Source organism: Pinus tabuliformis, chromosome Q (genome assembly GCF_031772625.1).
Source record: "Pinus tabuliformis cultivar Carrire ecotype Pingquan chromosome Q, CPIR1, whole genome shotgun sequence".
NCBI lineage: Eukaryota > Viridiplantae > Streptophyta > Pinopsida > Pinales > Pinaceae > Pinus > Pinus tabuliformis.
This window is the reverse complement of record NC_142296.1, coordinates 1,030,363,866-1,030,386,279: the sequence shown is the minus strand read 5'-3', so window position 1 is coordinate 1,030,386,279 and position 22,414 is coordinate 1,030,363,866.

Sequence of the window (22,414 nt, the reverse complement as noted above, 5' to 3'; positions counted from 1 at the left end):
ATTTTTTGTTATATTATAAGTTTATTGTAAGTATTAAGTTTTTTTAGATTTTTTTTTTTATTTTTTTTATTTTTTTTTTTTTTTTTTCTAAGTAAAACTATTCTATTGATATGAAACAAAATATAAGTACATCGAGGCTCTGGCCTCAGCAGTGCTGAACATCATTTGTCAAAAAATATAACAGTCTAATCTCGACTGCCCCATTGATGGGGAAACCAGTCTATGAAAGCAGAAAAAACCCACACAGGGGTTACCAGTTTTAACCAAAAATACCAAACATTGCAAAAAACAACCAGGAGGAAAGTTTTAACAAAACAAGTCATAACAGAAATCATCCTATCAGCATAAGAAAACGCCAGCTAGCAGAAGGGCGACACCTGGTTGCCAAGTGTCAATCCTGGAGGTCGTCTGGGGCAGGCTCTTCCTCGATAAGACACGCGTACTTATACCACTCCTCCTCCTCTGTTGACGTGCCGCTCTGAATTCCACGAGCTGGTTGAGTGCCAGTGGAGCTGCCTTCTGCTGCATGCGGGCTGGACGTGTCTCCTGCTCTGCCTCCAAATGCCTACGTGTCTCCAGCTCTGCCTCCAGCAGCCTACTGACTGCCAACCAACTCCTTTCCATGCAGGGTGGTAACATCCTCGACCAGCTACTGCTTGCCTGGGTCACAGGCACTCCTGTTCCTTTGAGCGGCCCTCTGCCACTCACCATTATTCTCTAGCGGAGCTTCCTGCGGGTCGTTTTCCTCAAAAAAGGTGATGGTGACTATGGCGGTGATAACAGGCCTGTGAAGGGTGTTGTGGAAACAAAATTGAGTCGTGTGAGGAGCGAGGTGAAGGGGAAGGGGAAAATTGGCCGCATGAATGATGAGCCCCAATTTTTGGTACAATTTGGGCTCATTTGGCCTACTTACCTTGCTCAACCATTCATCTTTTATCACTTATGCATTCATTTCTTGGTATATTCGTGCTATTTGTAGGAAGAAGGGCAGGCATTATATCTATGTGGCTAATACATGATGATTTCAGGTTTTTTGGCATTAAAGGGAGCAAAGACCACGTAAATGGAGACAAGGAGACAACAAAGGTGACATTGCGGGTTCATAGGGAAGTTGTCCACAGTCTTGATGACCTTCCTCGTGATTTTCACCTTAACTCCGAGCTCCAACAGCTCTCCCCACCGAGCTTAAAGGCAGCCAACGGATTCTACAGGATCAGCAGTTTAACTTTCAGTTGGACAGCCAAGCTCCACGAATGGAGGAAGCCAGCTTGATCTTCATTGTGTATAAATATGAAGGTCGTAGCCTTTGATAGGAGCTTTTTGAACTTTTGAATTACTATTGTAATTTCTGAGCACGAGTTACAGCTCGGTGTTTGTTTTTGTAAGCCAGTTTTGGCATGACATTAGATTCTTGATTATGAATAAAGGCAAGCAGATTTGGATCTAATTCTGAGTTTTTAAGGGAGCTATAGCTCTCAGGTTAGGGCCCAACCTGAGAGCAATAGACCTCCTCTTCTTTGTAGTGTTATTTGCCTTTCTTTTCAGCACTTTGTTTCTTTGTTTTGACATGCATTTCGAGAACACAGTCTGCTGATTTGATTTCTTTAATGAGATTGAGTAGGATTAGCTTATGATTAAATCACTTTCAGTTGCTTAGATTAGAATAGGAGGATTGTAATTCATTGGAGCTCCAAGAAAAGGTTGATAGTGCCTTCACTGCCATCTCTGTTTAGAGATTGGGGTGCAGTCTGTACCAACCACCAAAAAATGCAGTCTTTTTACTTTCATGCAAGCTGCAACACGGTCATTTTAATTCTAGATCCATCCATGCACTCTGATCTTGAGCCATACTTCTTCATTCCAACTCCATGCACGACTTCTCTTCATGATTTACATTGCTGTTCATTTGTTTAATAGCACAGGTAACACAGGTTAATGAATTCTCGTTTTTGGTGCAAGACGTAAGCAATTTGTTTTATTTACACTGCTCAGCATCATCCCATTTCCTTCTTCTTCTTCTTAGCCACGCCTAAAGCCACCTACTCGACCTCTGTTCAGCTCGTTTACCTTCCAACTCTTTCATTGTCCACGTAGCTCCATTTTCTTGACCTTTCGTTGCTTCCATTCTGCTATCCACCAACCAACTTCATGCACTCTTTCTCCATCTGATTTCTCTGCCCCTGAGCCATCACAAGCTCCATCTCCATCTCACCCATCCACCCATACCGCTCCATCACTTCACCATCACCCAAAATTCCCACGGTAGAACATCCTGTAGAAGTTAGCAGACTTCCTGTAGAATTCCTGAGTTTCCTGTAGGATACCCTGCAGACATCCTGTAGAAGCCTGCAAACTCGGTTGCCGAGCATCTGAACGTTGTGGACTCCTGTGGAATGATGTTAGGGATCCCCTGGGACCTCTCCTAGCCCTCCTGACCTTTCCCAAGCTTTCTTTCCCTTCGCACCACCTCTGCACAGCCAAACCCTAATAAGAAACAAAATCATAATCACTCCAACCACTTAAGCAAAAATACAAAAACAATGTTCTTTTCAATGGAAGTAGTTTAAGTTCATGCATTTCATATCACTAGCAGTCATGGCATCATTTCTAGAAGTTTGCACTCTCACTATTGCATCATAGAGGTTAAACTAGTCAGATTAGGGTTTACTAGGGTTTCCATGTTTTGATTGGCTTTCAGTTCATTTTTGCAAAGTAGATTAATTTCCTTTGAGATAGCCTTCGTCCATCATTTAGAAAGCTTCTTCTAAGAACATATAGAAGTTGGCTTGAGCCCTAGCGGACTTGTGCCAGCTGACCAAGTGATAGCTGCGACAAGAGCTAGTACTTGTGCATACAGCACCGTCGCTTCCAAGTTTGTATGAACTACCGGGTTGATAAAATTAGAGATAGGAAGCCCCAGGAGTTGTAGCATTATTGCTACAATACTGGGGCCCACCATATTTTTGGCGCCGTTGCCGGGGAAGCGTCAGAGTATTAGTAATTGTTGCTTTTCTTCTATTTTCTTACTCTTGCCTTCTGCTCAGTAGTTTATTTCATTTCCATTCTGCAAAAGTAGCATAGACATTTCCTGCTTTCATAGATTAGCATTTCCTGCTTTCATAGATTAGCATTTCAATTCCGCAATTTCAATTCTGCAAGCGTAGATTAGCATTTCCATTCCTGCAATTTCATTTGAGCAAAGTAGACTAGTTCTTTCCTGCTTTCAATTCAATTCTGCATCTTCACTTCAGTAAGATAGTTAGTTGTAGATCAATCTGTTTCAGTTTTGCAGGTACCAAAGAAAAAAGCAAAAGCAATCAAAAAAAAAAAAGAAAGTCTTTTCCATTTCATGCCTCGTAGGAACCGAGATAAAACAGGCAAATTCCTACCCAATACCCCCACCACATCACTGAGTCACCCTTCTCTCTTCTTAGGTGGCAGTGATCCAGAAGAACCTATAGGTGAACCTCCTGAGATATACAAAGATCCTATAGAAGAAGAAGAGTTAGAGACCACTCCATCTGAAGCTATGGCTGACAATAGAGGAGAAGATGAGAGAATAGAAGGTGCCTTCCCCATCCGAGAGACCAATGGAGAGATGAAAATGAAGAACATTAGCCCCTCCGCTTTACCTAACTTCCATGGACTGACTACTGAAGATCCTGATACCTTCCTGTTTGAGTTTGCTATCCTTTGTAGAACCTATGACTATACTGAAGATGAGCAAAAGCTGAAACTCTTCCCTTCAACACTTAAGGATGCAGCATTACGCTAGTTCATGGGCTTACCTGGGAATAGTATCACTACTTGGGCTCAGATGCAGCAAGCTTTCAATACCAAGTACCGGGACTACTGTAGGTCCAAGGAAACTAAGGGAGAAATCTTTCGGATGACCATGGGAAATGATGAGTCCTTAGAGGATTATGAGGAAAGGTTCCAACTTAGCTATAAGCGGGCCAGGTGCACACTTGACCCTGAATCCCTCAAGTTGGTTCTGCTCCGAGGAGTCCCTGAAGACCTCTTAGATACCCTTCACATGTTAGCTGGGGGGGATATTTACCAACTGCCTTATGAGGACATCAAGACTGTGTTTAGAAACCACTCCAGGGCAACACGGAAACGAGGTAGAGGAAACCTCCTCTCAACTGGTGTCCCTTTCTCCAAACATGAGCTTGCAAATCAATTAGAAGATCTTAAGAGTGAGGTGAGACAGACCATTGCCATGCAACTGGACACATTCAGGATCCAGCAGAAGAAAGAAGAAGCTGAGAGAGCCTTGGCTGTCTTCTGCCCTAGGTGCACAAGGAGACACCCTAAGAACGAATGCCCATTGCATTCGGTTGAAGTGTGTTTCGTTTGTGAGGAGGACCATCCCACAAATCAGTGTCCAACCTTACCTGGGTTTAAAGCCATGTACCAAGGGACAGAAGCCCCCACTGAACCTCTCTATTTCATCAACCAAAGGAGGCCACAAGGATCTAGACCTTATCAGCAGGGAATGCAAGGGGCACCTCAAGCTTATTACAGCCCCAACCAATCGACTCCTATGCCTTCCTGGGGTCCCCCTGCTCATCCTTCCTGGTCCATGCCTCCTCCATGGTCTTATCCACCTCAGTACCCTACTCAACCTGCTTCTCATTCATATCATTCACATGCCCAGCCACAGCCTCAGTGGAATGCACCTCAGTCGGGGTGGAGGCCCCAATACAACACTCCTCCTGCCATTTTGCCTCCACCGCCAGTTCAACCTCAGCCATTACCTCCTGCTCCTCCAAGGCAACCTCAAATACCTGCTCGACCGAACCCGAACCCCAACAATAGACAGGCCCAGCAGGTATACACTGGGGAAACCTCATGCCCTACCTATGCTGTGGAGATCTAGGAGATCAATCTTCGATCGGGCAAGACTCTTCCAGATCGCCAACCTCCTCCCCTAGAGGATGAGGAAGATAAACAGGAAAGTGAACCAAAGGCTATTCCACCCTTTCCTGAGAGACTAACAGCCACCACACAACCCAACCCAGAGGAGGATGAGCTTCTGGGTGAGCTCAAGCAGTTGTGTGTGAAAATACCACTTCTCCAAGACATCAAGGATGTGCCAATATACAACAAACTAGTTAAGGAAAAGTGTTTCAAACACCCAGGCAGGCGGAAGAAAGATGTTTCAACCATCAATGTCATAGGACAACTGTCTGACCTTATGCTAGGACAAGTCATCTGCCCAAAGTATCTAGATCCTGGGAGTCCTGTAGTAGATGTCCACATCAATGGCACCATCATACCTCACACCTTGATTGATCTGGGGGCTGCCATTAATGTGATGACCAGGGATACCATGCTCAAACTCAATCTTCAGGGTTCCTTGAGGAAGACCTCGACAGTACTGCAATTAGCAGATCGCTCCACTGTGACTCCCGAAGGGATTGTGGAGGATGTCTTGGTCTCTATTGACTCTTGGGAATACCCTGCAGACTTCCTGGTTCTGCAACCAAAGGCAAAGCTTACTGGATATCCTCTCATTTTGGGAAGGCCTTGGTTAGCCACTGCAGATGCTTACATAAGTTGTCGTGCAAGAAATATGACCATCAAAAATGGTCCTATGTCCAAGCAGCTAGTCCTATACCTAGTCCTATGACTTACCATTGTGGTTGGAGGAAGGAGAAGAGGATGAGGTGTACTCAGCACCTTTGTGCACCCTAGATACCACTAGAAGAGACCCCCCAACCGAGGATGACTTGATCGAGACCTTGATCCAGAATCCACCTTCCAGTGCACTATCCTTAGAAAAATTGGTGGAGGATGCCCAAGCCAGCACCTTAGTGGATCTTTGTACAACAAACCCTGTCACTCCCAGAGTCAAAAATGTGGAGTTCGGCCCTGAGAGAACGTTAAAGATCAGCTCCTCCCTATCTCCTTCTCAGGAAAAGGAGCTGTGTAGCCTGTTGGCCAGTCACCTAGATGCTTTTGCTTGGAGCTATAAGGAGATGAAAGGAGTTCATCCTTCGGTCTGTACCCATCACATATACATCAAAGAGGATTGTAAGCCGGTTAGGCAACCTCAGAGGAGAATGAATCCAGCCCTTAAGGACATTGTCAAGGAAGAATTGCAAAAACTGTTGGATGCCGGATTCATTTACCCCATCTCAGATAGTGAGTGGGTGTCCCCTCTGGTCTTGGTTCCCAAAAAAAATGGGAAGTGGAGAATCTGTGTGGACTACCGAGAACTGAACAAAGCTACCAAGAAAGACCATTTCCCTCTACCTTTCATAGATCAAGTGTTGGATGGACTGGCAGGAAAGAAGTTCTTCTCTTTCCTGGATGGGTTTAGCGGGTACAACCAGATCCAAATCAGCCCGGAAGACCAAGATAAGACCACCTTCACTTGTCCTTGGGGTACCTTTGCCTACCGTGTCCTTCCCTTTGGGCTATGCAATGCTCCTGCTACCTTCCAGAGAGCTGTCTTGAGCATCTTCTCGGAGCTGGTCCATGATGCAGTGGAAATCTATATGGATGACTTCACTCCTTATGGGGCCAACTTCCAGGAAGCATTGTCCAATCTGGGAAAAGTCCTAACCAAATGCATTGAGATGAACTTGTCCCTTAGTCTTGAAAAATGTGAATTCCTAATGACTGAAGGGACCGTGCTAGGCCATACCATTTCTTGCCAAGGGTTACAGGTGGATCCTAACAAAATTGCTCTCATCAAGAAGGTTCCACCTCCTCAAAAGGTAAGGGATGTTCGGAGTTTCTTGGGATTAGCAGGATATTACCGGAGATTCATTAAAGACTTCAGCAAGCTAGCCTCGCCATTGTTTGGCCTGTTGGCAAAAGATGTGGAGTTTAACTGGACTGATGATTGTCAGAGGGCTTTGAATGAATTAAAGGACAAGTTGGTGTCAGCCCCAATCCTGAGAGGTCCAAACTGGGCCCTACCTTTCCACATCCACACTGATGCCTTGAACAAAGCCATAGGTGCAGCTTTAGGACAAGTTGAGCAAAAACTTCCATATGCCATTTACTTTGTTAGCAAAAACTTGTCCAAAGCCAAGCTGAATTACACTGTAACCGAGAAAGAGTTTTTGGCTGTGGTCCATGCACTGAACAAGTTCCGACATTATATCACTGGCTATCAAACATTTGTGCATACTGACCATGCTGTAATTAGATATTTAATGAATAAACCAGATGTGAATGCTCGTATTATTAGATGGTTACTTTTATTGCAGCAGTTTGATTTGACCATTGTTGACAAACCAGGTAGAGAAAATGTTGTTGCTGACATTTTATCTAGATTGGATTTGTCTGCAGATGAGGATGGAACAGTGGATGACCAGATGCTCGATGAACATCTGTTTGCTATTTCAGTACTCTCTCCATGGTTTGCTGATATAGCAAACTACCTTGTTTCAGCACAGTTCCCTCCGCACCTATCTTCAAGAGAGAAGAGCAGAATCATCAGAAAAAGTGCCTCATTTACTTGGATCGGGGGCAATCTGTTCAAGCTTGGCCCCGATCAGATCTTAAGGCGTTGTGAAAGGGAGGAGGAAGTCTTTGATATCCTCCTCACCTGTCATGATGGGCCTTGTGGAGGACACTTTGCAGCAAAGAGGACTGCCTTCAAAATCCTGCAGGCAGGCTACTATTGGCCCACACTTCATCAAGATGTCAGAAGATATGTCAGCCAGTGTGACCAATGCCAAAGAATGGGGAAACCGACCCAAAGGGATGAGATGCCTCTCCAACCTCAGGTGACCCTTGAGCCATTTGAGAAGTGGGGTATGGACTTTGTGGGCCCAATCAACCCTCCTTCGAGGCAAAGGTCTTACATCATTGTGTGCACTAACTACCTGACAAAGTGGGCAGAGACCAAAGCAATCAAAGCAACAACAGAAGAAAAGGTGGCCGAGTTCCTAAGAGAAAACATCTTCTATAAGTTTGGCTATCCAAGAGAGCTGGTCACCTATCAAGGGAGCCAGTTCATCTCCAACCTGGTTGAAGATCTACTAGCTCATCACAAGATCAAGCATAGGACTTCCACCCCCTATCACCCTCAAGCAAATGGGCAGGTGGAAGTCACCAATAGAGCATTAGAAGGGATCTTGACTAAGGTGGTGAGCAGCAACAGAAAGGACTGGGCAGATCGCCTGGTTGAAGCCACATGGGCTTACAACACCACTTGGAAGACCACCACCGGCTTCACACCTTATGAGCTGGTCTATGGGAAGAAAGCTTTGTTGTCCATTGAATTTGAATACAACACTTTGAGGATGGCAGCTCAGCTAGACCTAGATCTCAGCCATGCACAACAAGAAAGGTTATTGCAGCTGAATGCACTAGATGAGCACCGAATGCAGGCCCTCCTTCACTCAGAAGTGGTTCAACTTCAGAGAAAGGTGTGGCATGACCAACATCTCCATGACAAGAAATTTCAGCCGGGAGATTGGGCTTTGTTGTATGACTCCAGATACAAAGATTTCAAGGGGAAGCTGAGAACCAGATGGCTAGGGCCATATGCAGTGCAAAAATGTCATGAAAATGGATCTGTTCTTATTCGGACCATTGATGAGGAAGCCATCCCCATGCTTGTCAATGGGCATCGATTGAATATCTACAGGAAGCCTCTCTCAAGACAAGAGTTCATCAAAACTATGGAGAAGACAGTGTTGGTCATAGAGAAGGGTTCTGCCTCTGCTTTGGGCATACCCTGAAGAATCTAAAAAAAAATAAAAATAAATAAATAAATAAAGATCCTTGGGTGAAAACCTTTCTGAGGCGCCCAAGGCAGGTGGTAGGGGTGAAAACCTCATTGAGGCGCCCCTATTGTCTTTCAAAAAAGAAAAGAGAAAAATTTGGAAAAGATCCTTGAGTGAAAACCTTTCTGAGGCACTCAGGGCAGATGGCAAGGGTGAAAACCTCATTGAGGCGCCCCTGTTATCTTTCAGAAAAAAAGAAAAAGAAGAAAGAAGAGAAAAACAAGAAAGACAAAGACAACAAGTTTATCATGTGAAATTGCATGCAGATTGCAGGAGTTCTATGGAGGAGAGGGAGCCTCTCAACTCAAAGCCAAGGATCCTTACCATGCAGTCAGTACATCTCACCAGCACCTCCTCCAAGAATACTCATTTTCTCCAAGGTATGTGCAATTTTATTACAGCTTGAGTCTTCTACAGGAAGACGCAGATTTTCTACAGGAAGATGCAGATTTTCTACAGGAAGGTGCAGACTTTCTACAGGAAGCGCAGCCTTTCTACAGGAAGCTCTGTATTTCTACAGAAAACTTCCTGTAGAAGCTCAGAACGGCCCAGAATCCATTTTGTGAGGAGATCTAACGACTAAGGATCGGTTTGGACGCATGCAAGCTATTGTTAACTCCCTTGCACATTGTTGTCACCTCGTCCTGCCATCCTTGTCGACATGCAACGAAGTTACCTGCACCAGCAAAGCAGATCGATGAGTCCTCAAGAAAAAGCAAATTTCAAATGAAAAAACGCTGGAGATCTCACACCGTATTCATCCCAGTCATCCAGAAGCTCCGGGAGCGTGATCGTGAGGCCAGATCCTTCGTCGTGCAGCATGCACCCAAGGAGGAAGAACTGTTACAAGACATCCCGCGGGAGTCCTGTAACAGTTGAGCCCGCTAGAGTGTATACTCTTCACAGCGCTGGCCATATGCAATGAACGCGGACGCATGCAGCCAAAGCATCCAATCCATCGTCGGCAGCCTGTAAACATGAACCTCCGGGCCTGTGTAAGTTCGCCAACAGCAGGTAAATCCACTCACCAGCGTCCAAAAACCGAAACATCGTGTGCAGCCGCGCAGGTAAGTGTCTCGACCCTTCCTTCCATCAGATTGCATGAATTTTACTTTGAATTGATTGCAAAGTGTAAAGGTGAATGGGTTGAGCGGCCGTATGGCCATTTGGCCGGCCACGTCGGCCAGTTAATGGTCTAATTGGATGTTTGGGTGGCGGCCATGACAAAAAGAATGGGCAGCACGCACGTGAGAGCAATCCCGTCGAAAAAACAAGTTTAACAGAAGAGGCGGCGGCAGATCTGTGGGAATTGATGCGGCAGCAAGGGAACTCGCAGGCAAATGATGGGATGACGTCGCCCAACGGTCCGGCGGGGACAGCTCACCCCCGCGCCATGGATTCCGCCGATTCAAAATCTAATCGGCTAGATTGCCCTCATGCATTTATCAACCACCGTTTTGAACTCGACTGGTTATCCTGATCTTTCTGCAGTTCGATACGCCGAGCCTTTGGCTATCAGAACGCTTGTGAAGCACACCCAGAGCGCAGACCAACTGCAGTCTTTCCCAAAAATCGCGCGCTGCTCCTACAGGAACGCTGTTTCTACAGGAATGCAGTTTCTACAGGAAGGCGGGTGCCTCACGTAAAAGGGTGGTAGATTAAAAAGGTAACCCTGAACTCTTCATGCAATTGGTTTTTAAAGGTGGCAAAATCGTCGTCCACAGTCTGGTCATAGAAAATTGGTGAAATTGTTGTCTGCTGTGCCTATACTGTCGTTCTACAGGATGTCAGTGAATTAAACTGTGTTAAGGTCCTCAGGGATAAGTTTTGTGGATTATTTGCACAACAGAAGCGTAATTCTACGCCCTGTCCCAATAAGCTAAATTTCTCCCGCATTCGCCACCTCTAGCAACAGTTTTTATCATGCCGGGTGGGTTTATTAGACGGGAACCCACTGATTCATTAAAATTAAGAGAAAACCAGGAGGTGGTGGAGCTCTTCACACGAGCACAATGGATATCCTTTTGTGACAAGCTGCAGGGTTATGACGACGAAGTGGCAGAAGAATTTTTACAAGCCTTGAGGCCGAAATCCAAAACATTGGCCACAGTGAATTTCAGGGGCCTAAGCCTCAAGCTCACCCCGCAATATATCAGTCGAATTACTGAACTTCCAATGGGTCTGTTGTGGGATAAGGAAGAAAGGAAGTTGAGCCAGGAGGCTAAGAAAGAATTCTTTCCACCTGAGGAGGAATTCTCGGAGGACAAAAATGGGGTGCGTAGAACAAGCTTGTTGCCACCATGGAATGAAGTTAGCCTACAGATCATGAAGTATATAACCTGTGAAGGTCGTTATAGCTTCGTGTACGGGTATCACTTTCAGTTGCTCACTGAATTGAGGCACCGGATTGATCTTCCTGTAGAAAAGAAACTGAGCATCCCTTATTTCCTGCTACAGTCTCTAATTGAGTGTGCCACAAAGCTAAAAGAAGGCATACCAGATCAGGTAGCCCACCATGGATTGATCAAACTTCTTGTGGAGGATGCGCTTCATTCATATAAGGTTCCCCTCTCATGGGAAGCATTCAGGAATTTGACAAGAGACGGAGACATAAGGATGCTGACTGAAGAAAGTGGTTCCTCCAGCAGTGAGGAAAAAGAATCAGTGGCCGAGGGAAAGAAGGAAACAGGCCAGAAGACCCCGACCACAGTGCAGAAGAAAGAACAAAAGAAGAAGCATGAGAAAAAGGATGACAAAGAAAAAGGTGACACACCCATCTTGTCAGCAAGAGAGAAGAGGTTGCAGAGCAGAACGGACAAAGCTGAGATGGTCCACATCAGCCCAAGTACCTCATCAGCACCCGCAACCAAACCAAAAAGCAAAACCCATGCAGCAAAGCAAGCCAAGGTGGCGACACCTGTGTCTACAGGAAAGCAAAAACAGGCTTCTACAGGAAGCCTGAAACAGAGAAGGGGTCTCCTACAGGAAGCCTGAAATTGGTCAAGGCAGGGTCCTCTACAGGGAGCCCTGGGAAAGCAAAACGCAAGAAAGAGAAGGCTGGCATTCTCGAAAAGGAGGCAGCAGCTGTGCTGGCCGCCCTCAATACACCTCCAAAGCCAAAGGAGAAGAGAGAGAGGGAGATCCCTCTACCTTTTGAAGCTAGGAGAAGTAAGAGAATAAAAACGGGCAAGCCGCAGCCTCCACCCAGCAGCCAAACCATTTCAGGGGGTGTCCCTACTTCACCCAGTGAGAGATCCCCCTCTAAAACATCGGCCACCCCCGAGAGGGGAAGCCCAAAAATAACTACCTGGACACGAAGGATAGACCAATCGGCTTCCGAAGCCCGGCTCAAGGAAACAGAAAAGAGGGAAGAAGCGCCACCCTCGTCACCGCCAGGGGCAGAAGAGGCAGGGCCACCAAGAACAGGAAAGGAAGAGCATGTTCCGGGCCCTAGTTCTCGGCCAAGGACAAGGAGCTGGAGCAAAGTTGCTCAAGGATGAGCAAATATTTTAGCTGGGGGGTGATGATGAGCCCCAATTTTTGGTACAATTTGGGCTCATTTGGCCTACTTACCTTGCTCAACCATTCATCTTTTATCACTTATGCATTCATTTCTTGGTATATTCGTGTTATTTGTAGGAAGAAGGGCAGGCATTATATCTATGTGGCTAATACATGATGATTTCAGGTTTTTTGGCATTAAAGGGAGCAAAGACCACGTAAATGGAGACAAGGAGACAGCAAAGGTGACATTGCGGGTTCATAGGGAGGTTGTCCACAGTCTTGATGACCTTCCTCGTGATTTTCACCTTAACTCCGAGCTCCAACAGCTCTCCCCACCGAGCTTAAAGGCAGCCAACGGATTCTACAGGATCAGCAGTTTAACTTTCAGTTGGACAGCCAAGCTCCACGAATGGAGGAAGCCAGCTTGATCTTCATTGTGTATAAATATGAAGGCCGTAGCCTTTGATAGGAGCTTTTTGAACTTTTGAATTACTATTGTAATTTCTGAGCACGAGTTACAGCTCGGTGTTTGTTTTTGTAAGCCAGTTTTGACATGACATTAGATTCTTGATTATGAATAAAGGCAAGCAGATTTGGATCTAATTCTGAGTTTTTAAGGGAGCTATAGCTCTCAGGTTAGGGCCCAACCTGAGAGCAATAGACCTCCTCTTCTTTGTAGTGTTATTTGCCTTTCTTTTCAGCACTTTGTTTCTTTGTTTTGACATGCATTTCGAGAACACAGTCTGCTGATTTGATTTCTTTAATGAGATTGAGTAGGATTAGCTTATGATTAAATCGCTTTCAGTTGCTTAGATTAGAATAGGAGGATTGTAATTCATTGGAGCTCCAAGAAAAGGTTGATAGTGCCTTCACTGCCATCTCTGTTTAGAGATTGGGGTGCAGTCTGTACCAACCACCAAAAAACGCAGTCTTTTTACTTTCATGCAAGCTGCAACACAGTCATTTTAATTATAGATCCATCCATGCACTCTGATCTTGAGCCATACTTCTTCATTCCAACTCCATGCACGACTTCTCTTCACGATTTACATTGCTGTTCATTTGTTTAATAGCACAGGTAGCACAGGTTAATGAATTCTCGTTTTTGGTGCAAGACGTAAGCAATTTGTTTTATTTACACTGCTCAGCATCATCCCATTTCCTTCTTCTTCTTCTTAGCCACGCCTAAAGCCACCTACTCGACCTCTGTTCAGCTCGTTTACCTTCCAACTCTTTCATTGTCCACGTAGCTCCATTTTCTTGACCTTTCGTTGCTTCCATTCTGCTATCCACCAACCAACTTCATGCACTCTTTCTCCATCTAATTTCTCTGCCCCTGAGCCATCACAAGCTCCATCTCCATCTCACCCATCCACCCATACCGCTCCATCACTTCACCATCACCCAAAACTCCCACGGTAGAACATCCTGTAGAAGTTAGCAGACTTCCTGTAGAATTCCTGAGTTTCCTGTAGGATCCCCTGCAGACATCCTGTAGAAGCCTGCAAACTCGGTTGCCGAGCATCTGAACGTTGTGGACTCCTGTGGAATGATGTTAGGGATCCCCTGGGACCTCTCCTAGCCCTCCTGACCTTTCCCAAGCTTTCTTTCCCTTCGCACCACCTCTGCACAGCCAAACCCTAATAAGAAACAAAATCATAATCACTCCAACCACTTAAGCAAAAATACAAAAACAATGTTCTTTTCAATGGAAGTAGTTTAAGTTCATGCATTTCATATCACTAGCAGTCATGGCATCATTTCTAGAAGTTTGCACTCTCACTATTGCATCATAGAGGTTAAACTAGTCAGATTAGGGTTTACTAGGGTTTCCATGTTTTGATTGGCTTTCAGTTCATTTTTGCAAAGTAGATTAATTTCCTTTGAGATAACCTTCGTCCATCATTTAGAAAGCTTCTTCTGAGAACATATAGAAGTTGGCTTGAGCCCTAGCGGACTTGTGCCAGCTGACCAAGTGACAGTTGCGACAAGAGCTAGTACTTGTGCATACAACACCGTCGCTTCCAAGTTTGTACGAACTACCGGGTTGATAAAATTAGAGATAGGAAGCCCCAGGAGTTGTAGCATTATTGCTACAATACTGGGGCCCACCAATGAACATATGTGTCCCTCCTACAGGCACCATGGAGCTGAGCCCGTCCTCTGCCACTGCGGGTATCAGGATACCGGCCAGAGAAGGAGCTATGAGGATTTGAAATATCAGGAGAAGAGGAGGGGGAGGTAGATTTTGGGCTGGGCGTAGCAGGAGGACGGATACCTCCACCACGACTTCCCCCTCTTCTGCTACGCATTCGGTGTCGAATGCGAGCCATGGTGGAATTCGACGTAGAGCTGCCAGTGGGGAGATTGGCGGAATGGCTATGCAGAGAGAGAGTGGAGGAATTCTGAGCTGGAATCAGATTGTAGTGCCTGGTGTGGGAGAAATGATACCCATTACCAACGTCTACGCAGCTGAGTAGCCAACAGCGGCTTCCAGTGACTATGCGAGAGCAAGGCTCCACTACCTGAGGAGGGCAAATGCTGTGAAGTAGAGGAGGAAGAATTGTGTTATGATCTGTGGAGGCCATTGCCATGAGCTTAATGGACAAATCTCGACTGGAGCACCCAATTAATGTCACCTACGAGGCACCATGAATTCCTTTCAGTCTAGCTTGGGAGGGGACGCGGGCGGCCATGTGGCCAGTCCTCCTGCTGCCCGTCCGTCTAATCGCCATTAATGTCATAATTATCACCCGCATCTGGGTGTAAGTATTAAGTTTTTATACATGCTTATTAATTAAATTTAAATAGGGTTACAAAACCATTATTTTAACTTATATAGTAAAATATATCTAAATTTATACCTACTATTTATATGTTATATATTCTAATGTGATATGTATATTATGATTTTTTTATTTAAAAAATTGTTCCTAATTTTATTAATAAAAAAGAAAATTACAATATAACAAATTGAATTTTATTATTTTTATTAACTTCAACTTTGTAACACCCCAAGATGCATAAAAATTATTGTGGTTACTAAGTGGATATTTACCATTTGTTACTGTAGTTTTATTACTTGATGATGTTAATAATAAATGACTAAGGTTGGGAGGCCAAGAAACATATATTTGGTTACCTAAATTATTAGTAATTAGTAGTCCAGATACTTTAACGAAAACAGAAATTGTTTACATTAATTAAAAGAAACAGTTACAGAAGACAATTACCCATCTGCCATGAAGGGAGATTTAGATGAGGAAAAGAATCCAGGAGACTATCCTAGAGCTGGGTGGAATAAACCAGTGGGATATTTCTCAAGAACAGTCAGTAAAAAGTACAGGACTTGAGGCAGGACAAGAGTTTGGAGGCCCAAGTTACTTGATTGTGGCTGGAATTATTTAACTGTGAACAAAAGAAAGTGCTTGGGGGAGGGTCTGGACATAATTGCTAGGCTCGCGACTGGGAGGAGAGACTTTCCAAAAAGGATTGAATATTACAGGTTGCTAATATTGAATAGATAAGTATCATAGAAAGTTCCATTAAAGAATTAATGTTGGACTGTGGAAAAATAATTTAAATGACAAAATAGAAATTTTCATTACGAATTGATACTAGAAGAATTACTTAAGTACAATACAATTTAATGAGGGAATTTCTTGAAAGTGCATTCAAGTAGAGAATAGAAATTACCAATTCCGAAAATAAAACAGTAGACAATATATGGTAGTAATGCATGAAAAATAGCAAGTAACACAAGTAAGTATAGAGAATAACTATATACAACAGCTAAACATGCATATGCTCCTAAAGCGTTAAGAGTATTTCTCTTATCATAAACAGTGGAACAATCTGTTTGAAATACTATATAATTACTGTCAAATTCATCTATGTATTATGCTATAGAGTCAAACACAAACTGGTTAATACACCGTAACCTGTTATAGGAGTAATACTAGGTTACTCATTGTAAAAATCATATTCAAAAGGAAATGTTTCTGGAGATGCTGAACGAGTATATGTGTCTCAATAGCAATAAATCGTGCGAAAAGTTATGGAAATACTGCAGAGATGAAAAGCGTAATAGATTGCAAGCCATTTCATAAATAATCCAGGTGATTCCTGGTAAAAATAAACTTTAAGCAAATCGCTCTAGAAAGGCCGAGCGACCTAAGACAAACTCACTAAATTCCTAATACTCTGAGTAAGAGAACAGAGACAATTTCATCACATCATTAAATCAGAGCAAAATAACTATAATAGTGTTTAAGTGTTGAAACATATAAGTTTATTTCATTATAGGAATAACTTAAAAATAAGTTCCACAAATCAAAACGGCTCAAATGTGTCGATATGACCAAAATCCATCAAAGTCCATCCAGTAGATAACCTAACAAGGTATAACAGAGAAAATACCCACAAAAATGCACACAGTCGATCAAGTCCTGATCGTTCACAAAATAAATGTGTCGTGCACAGTGTTTGGCCATTTCCCTTATACTATTAATTAACTGAAAGAAGAAACTTAAGCAAGTCTTGGATTAAAATCTTGACTCAATACTTAGCCTCTTTCCTGAATAATTAAACATCTTATAGCTTAAAGTCCATACACCAGAGGTAGAAGTTCCAACTTGGACACAAACATGGACGTCATAAGCTCTTAAGTCCTTACGGGATGATGTCCTAGCCATACAACTATCTGAGAAAATGTGTAAGAGTATATGTCACAATACCCAAACAATGGAGTCAGTATGCATGTAATTCTACATCATATGCTAACAGAACAATGCCGAGAGGAGGGGCATATTACCTGAGTTTGGAGAGTTCTAGTTTCGAGTAGCCAACCTGCAATACATAGAACTCTTTCATTAAAACAAAAGGGAAATGATTTGGAAAAAAATTTGCAAATATTTAGATCTATAATGTTATGGGTTTATCTTCAGCAGATGGTCCTTGGAATAGAGCGTTCCTCGCAACAACGAAAACCCATTGAACCCTCCCTGTGCCACGGAGGCGATCCTTTAAATTTGGTACCGGACGGAGACTCGCAACGAAAGCCAAAATACATACAATGCAAACAACTGAAATCATGAAGTAACAATCCATTGGGGTTACCTGCCTCCACATGTCTAACCATCACAACCATTGCAAACCACTGAAGGATTGGTAGACGGCCTGAAACCCTCACCAAACCAGACCATCGCAGAGCAACAAGGTACCTTAGGACAACAACAACAATGACTACACCAACTACCGGGCGTGAAAAATTGGTCAGGGGGTTAAACCCTAAACCCTCTTCGTCGTCGGATTGCCTGACTGATATCGACAGAGATAAAGCAAGACAATTGTTGCAAGAGATTGGAACCAGTTGGCGGGCGCATGTAGCATCCTAGTTTACCCACATGCCGCGTGTCCCTGCGTATAAGGGCCAGCTTGCCATGGTATGGGTAGGGCCACCGTAGGCCATGTGCGCATAAAACAACATTCTCCATATAAATCTTGTTACCTGTGTAATGTGAAATCATACTCCTATTACGTTTAAGTGTCGTCCGATTCTAGGGATTCAAATTAATAATATATTAATAAGTCCCACAAGTTGTGACAGGGACCAATATCCAAGGCCGATTACGGTTCTATGTAAAAGAACTAATTTTTTTTAATTATGTATATTTCATATTTTTCAAGTTATAGGTGTTACAAATGGTATCAGAGCTCAGGTTCATACATTGAGACTCTCTGGGAAATATATATATATATATATATATATATATATGTACTTGAAACAAATGTGTCTTTTTTTAAAGAAAAAATATTAACTAAACAAATGTATGTGTGAACACAGAGACCGCATCAAAAAAAGAAAAAGGGTCAGAATGCAGAGGAGCCCAAGACCACCCAACCCACCCGAAACAACGTATGTGAATGCTAATCCTGATATTTGGATACAACTGGGCGATGAATCCCATCAAGCTAATGCGGTGTTACTCAAGACTGTTTAGTAGTTGCGTGCTGAAATGACAAATTTAAGAACAGATAATGAACGGCTACGTTTAGAACAGGAGAAAATTCTCAGAAGTTTGTCCAATCAACAAAACCAACGACATCTAGACCCCAGTGCTAAAGACCGGGAGAAGACCCCAATGGCTCAGCATGGAGAAGAAAATGTTGAGTTAGCTGAAAAACATGGGGAAGACGAAGAAGGATGCTCAGACAATGTCTCTGACCAGCACAAAACAAAAAGACAGAAATCTGAATTGCAAGGAGAATTTAAAAATATTAAACCATCATTCTTTGAAGGGGAATCTGAAGAGGCAGCAGAAGCCTGGCTAATTGATATGGGCAAATATTTTCAGATTTATGAGTACACAGATAAACTGAAGGCACAATTGGCAGTTTATCAGTTAAGGGGTAAGGCTACCCTTTGGTGGGAAGAAATCAAAACAATAAGGAAAATTGACAAAGATCAGGTTACATGGAACGAATTCCAAAACATTTCAAATACAAGTATCTAACATAACATTATTACAATGAAAAAGCAAAATAATTTCACGATTTAAAATTGGGAACCTTAACCATGGATGAATATGTGACACGATTCACTTCCTTGCTGCGTTATGTGCCTTATATGAAAGAGGAAAAGGCAAAAATTCAGCGCTTCATTAGTAATCTAACCAACTTTATGAAGGAGAAACTGGAGTTTGACTACCCCAAGACAATGGATGATGCAGTGCGGAAAGCCCGCATCTGCTACCAACAAATGAAACAAAAGAATGAAGGACCTAAAGGAGGGTCGAACAGGAAAGGTAGAAGCTTGATTCCAAACAGACACCCAAAATTTGCTAGTAGCAGAAATGTACAACAAAAACCTTTCAACAAATTTCCAGCAAGGAATCAACCCAAAGATGCATATTCTAAAAACAGACAGTCAGAAGGAGTTACTAAATCTGTTAATGACCAGCAATCAAAACCATTGCTGCAATGTTGGGGATGCAGAGAACCCCACTATTACAAAAATTGTTCGCATAAGGCAAGGACAGAACAACTATCAAATATGCAAGAAGCATCCACAGTTGGAGAAGTGGCAAGGAGCATGCCTAGAATTAATGTTGCTCTGGATGATCATCAAGCAAAATATCAGCCCACCATGATCGAATGTGAAGGTATGATTGCTAAGAAACCTATCTCTGTTTTATTTGATCCCGGTGCTAGCTTAAGCTATGTTAGTCCTAAGGTGGTAGAAAAGTGTCAACTGCAGAGCAGTAAGTTTCCAAAACCATGGTTAGTTCAATTAGCCACTGGGACAAAAAGAAGGGTAATTGCAAAAATAGAACATTGTCCCATAACAATTTCAAGGCAACCTATATATGTTGACCTCAATATACATCACTTCTTATGACATTCTAATCGGGATGGATTGGCTAGAAAAATGTTGGTCCCTAATGGATTGCAAACAGAAAACTGCTAGTTTTATCGCTAAATCAGGCCAAAGGAAGCAACTCCAAGAAATTAAAACCAATACCAAGTTACGTCCCATCACTTCTAGTCAGCTAGGAAAATGTATTAGAAAGGGTTGTCAAATATATGTTGTTCAGGTGGGATTTACAAACATCAAAAATAAAATGACCTCTTTGGAAAACATTCATGTCATTCAGGAATTTGTTGATGTATTCCCTAAATCCATTCCAGGTTTACCACCAAAGCATGATATTTATTTCACCATCGAACTGATTCCGGGTGCAGCCCCTATATCCAAGGCTCCTTATCGCATGATCGTACCTGAGTTAACAGAACCCAAAATGCAGCTTCAGGAGCTTCTAGACAAAAAGTATATCCGCCCCAGTGTGTCCCCTTGGGGAGCTCCCGTACTGTTTGTATGGAAAAAGGATGGGACCCTGATATTATGCATCGATTATCATCAATTAAACAAACTAACCATCAAGAATAAATATCCTTTACCACGTATCGATGATCTATTTGATCAGGTGCAAGGAGCTAAAGTATTCTCGAAAATCAACTTAAGATTTGGCTACCATCAAATAAGGATAAGGAGGACATTTACAAGACTACAGTCTGAACTCATCATGGTCCTTATGAGTTCATGGTGTTGCCATTTGGCCTCACAAATGCCCCAGCTACCTTTATGAGTTTGATGCACGGTATTTTCCATCCCTACCTTGATAAATTTGTATTGATTTTCATTGATGACATTTTAATATACTCTAAGAATCAGGAGGAGCATAAAGAACATCTGAGAATAGTATTGCAAACGTTGCGGGAAAATCAGTTATATGCTAAATTTAGCAAGTGTGACTTTTTCAAAGATCAGATTCAATACTTGGGTCATGTTATATCAGTAGATGGAATAGCGGTGGACCCGAAGAAGATGAAAACCATTATGGAATGGACAGCTCCAAAGAATGTCATTGATATCATATCATTCCTAGGTTTGGCCAGGTACTACCGTCGGTTCATCGAGGGATTTTCAAAAATCGCCTTTCCAATGACCTCCTTATAGAAAAAGGGACGTGCTTTCCAATGGACAACCGAGTGTCAGCAAAGTTTTGAAAGACTAAAACACTTGCTTACCACTGCACCTGTGTTAAAGGTAGCAGATCCGGAAAAGTCTTTCATGGTTTGCATGGATGCGAGTAAAGAAGGTGTTGGCAGAGTGCTAACACAAGAAGGAAAGGTTATTGCCTATGAATCACGAAAGTTGAAGGAGTATGAACAATGATATTCTGCTTATGACCTTGAATTGACAGTGGTAGTGCATGCACTTAAAATGTGGCGACACTACTTGTTGGGGAAGAAATTTCTACTGTTAATAGATCATAGCAGCCTTACAAATTTTCAACCAGTCTAGCTTAAATACTTGACAGGCCAGATGAACAACATTTTTAAGTGAATTCAATTTTGAAATGAAACATCTGAAAGGGAAGGAAAATCGAGTGGTCGACACATTGAGTAGAAAAGTACATTGTATTTATGAGGTCCAAATTAGTCAAGTACGCTCAAATATTCCTGAAATCATAAAGGAAGCATCTATCAAAGATTCAAAATACACTTTTCTTTGGCAGCAAACAAAGGAAGCTCTGCTAAAAAGGAAAAATTAGATTTCGAAATAAATTCTGACAACCTCCTTACTTTTAAGGACATAATTTATGTTCCTAACCAAAATTCGGTTAAACAATTGATATTGGATGAGTTTCATAGGAAACCATGTGCTGGCCACCCAGGTTACCAGAAACTATGTTCATCCATCAAAAAAGGGTATTTTTGGCCTGGGTTAAGGAAGGATGTTACTGAGTACTTGTCCAAATCTTTGGAGTGCCAGCTAGTGAAGGCAGAACATCAGTATCCCGTGGGTTTGTTGCAACCACTGCCCATCCCGGAATGGAAATGGGAGACTTCATCACCGGCTTACCTCGCACCAAGAAGCAACACGACTCAATTATGGTGGTAGTAGACAAATTGAGTAAAACTTCTCACTTCATACCTGTGAAATCCACTTACAAAACTGTGGAAATCGCAGACATATTTATGAAGGAAATTTTTCATCTGCACGGAATACCCAAGGTGGTGATTTCCGATAGGGATGTAAAATTTACATCCACATTCTAGAAAACTCTCTTTTCAGGATTGGGTACTCAGATCCAATTTAGTACTGCCTACCATCCTCAAATGGACGAACAGACCAAATGGGTAAATCAAGTGCTGGAGGACATGCTACGCATGTTTGTGATGCAACAACCACATAAGTGGGAAGACTATCTCCACCTAGTGGAATTTGCGTATAATAATGGACATCATGAATCACTCGGCATGAGCCCCTTTGAGGTGTTGTATGGAAGAAAGTGCAGGGTGCCCATAGATTGGAATAATCCAGTTAATAAGCTAGCATTGGGTCCTGACATGCTAGCAGAAATGGAGGAGATTGTTAAGAAGGTTCGACAAAATCTAAGGGTTGCCCAAGATAGACAAAAAGTGTATGCAGACAAAAAGAGGACATACAGAGAATTTCAACTAGGAGATCACATATATTTAAGAGTAAAGCCCCGAAAAATTTCCTTACAATGGCGGGGTTGTGCTAAGTTAGCACCCCGATACTGTGGACCTTTTCAAGTCTTGGAACGGATTGGACCGGTGGCCTATAA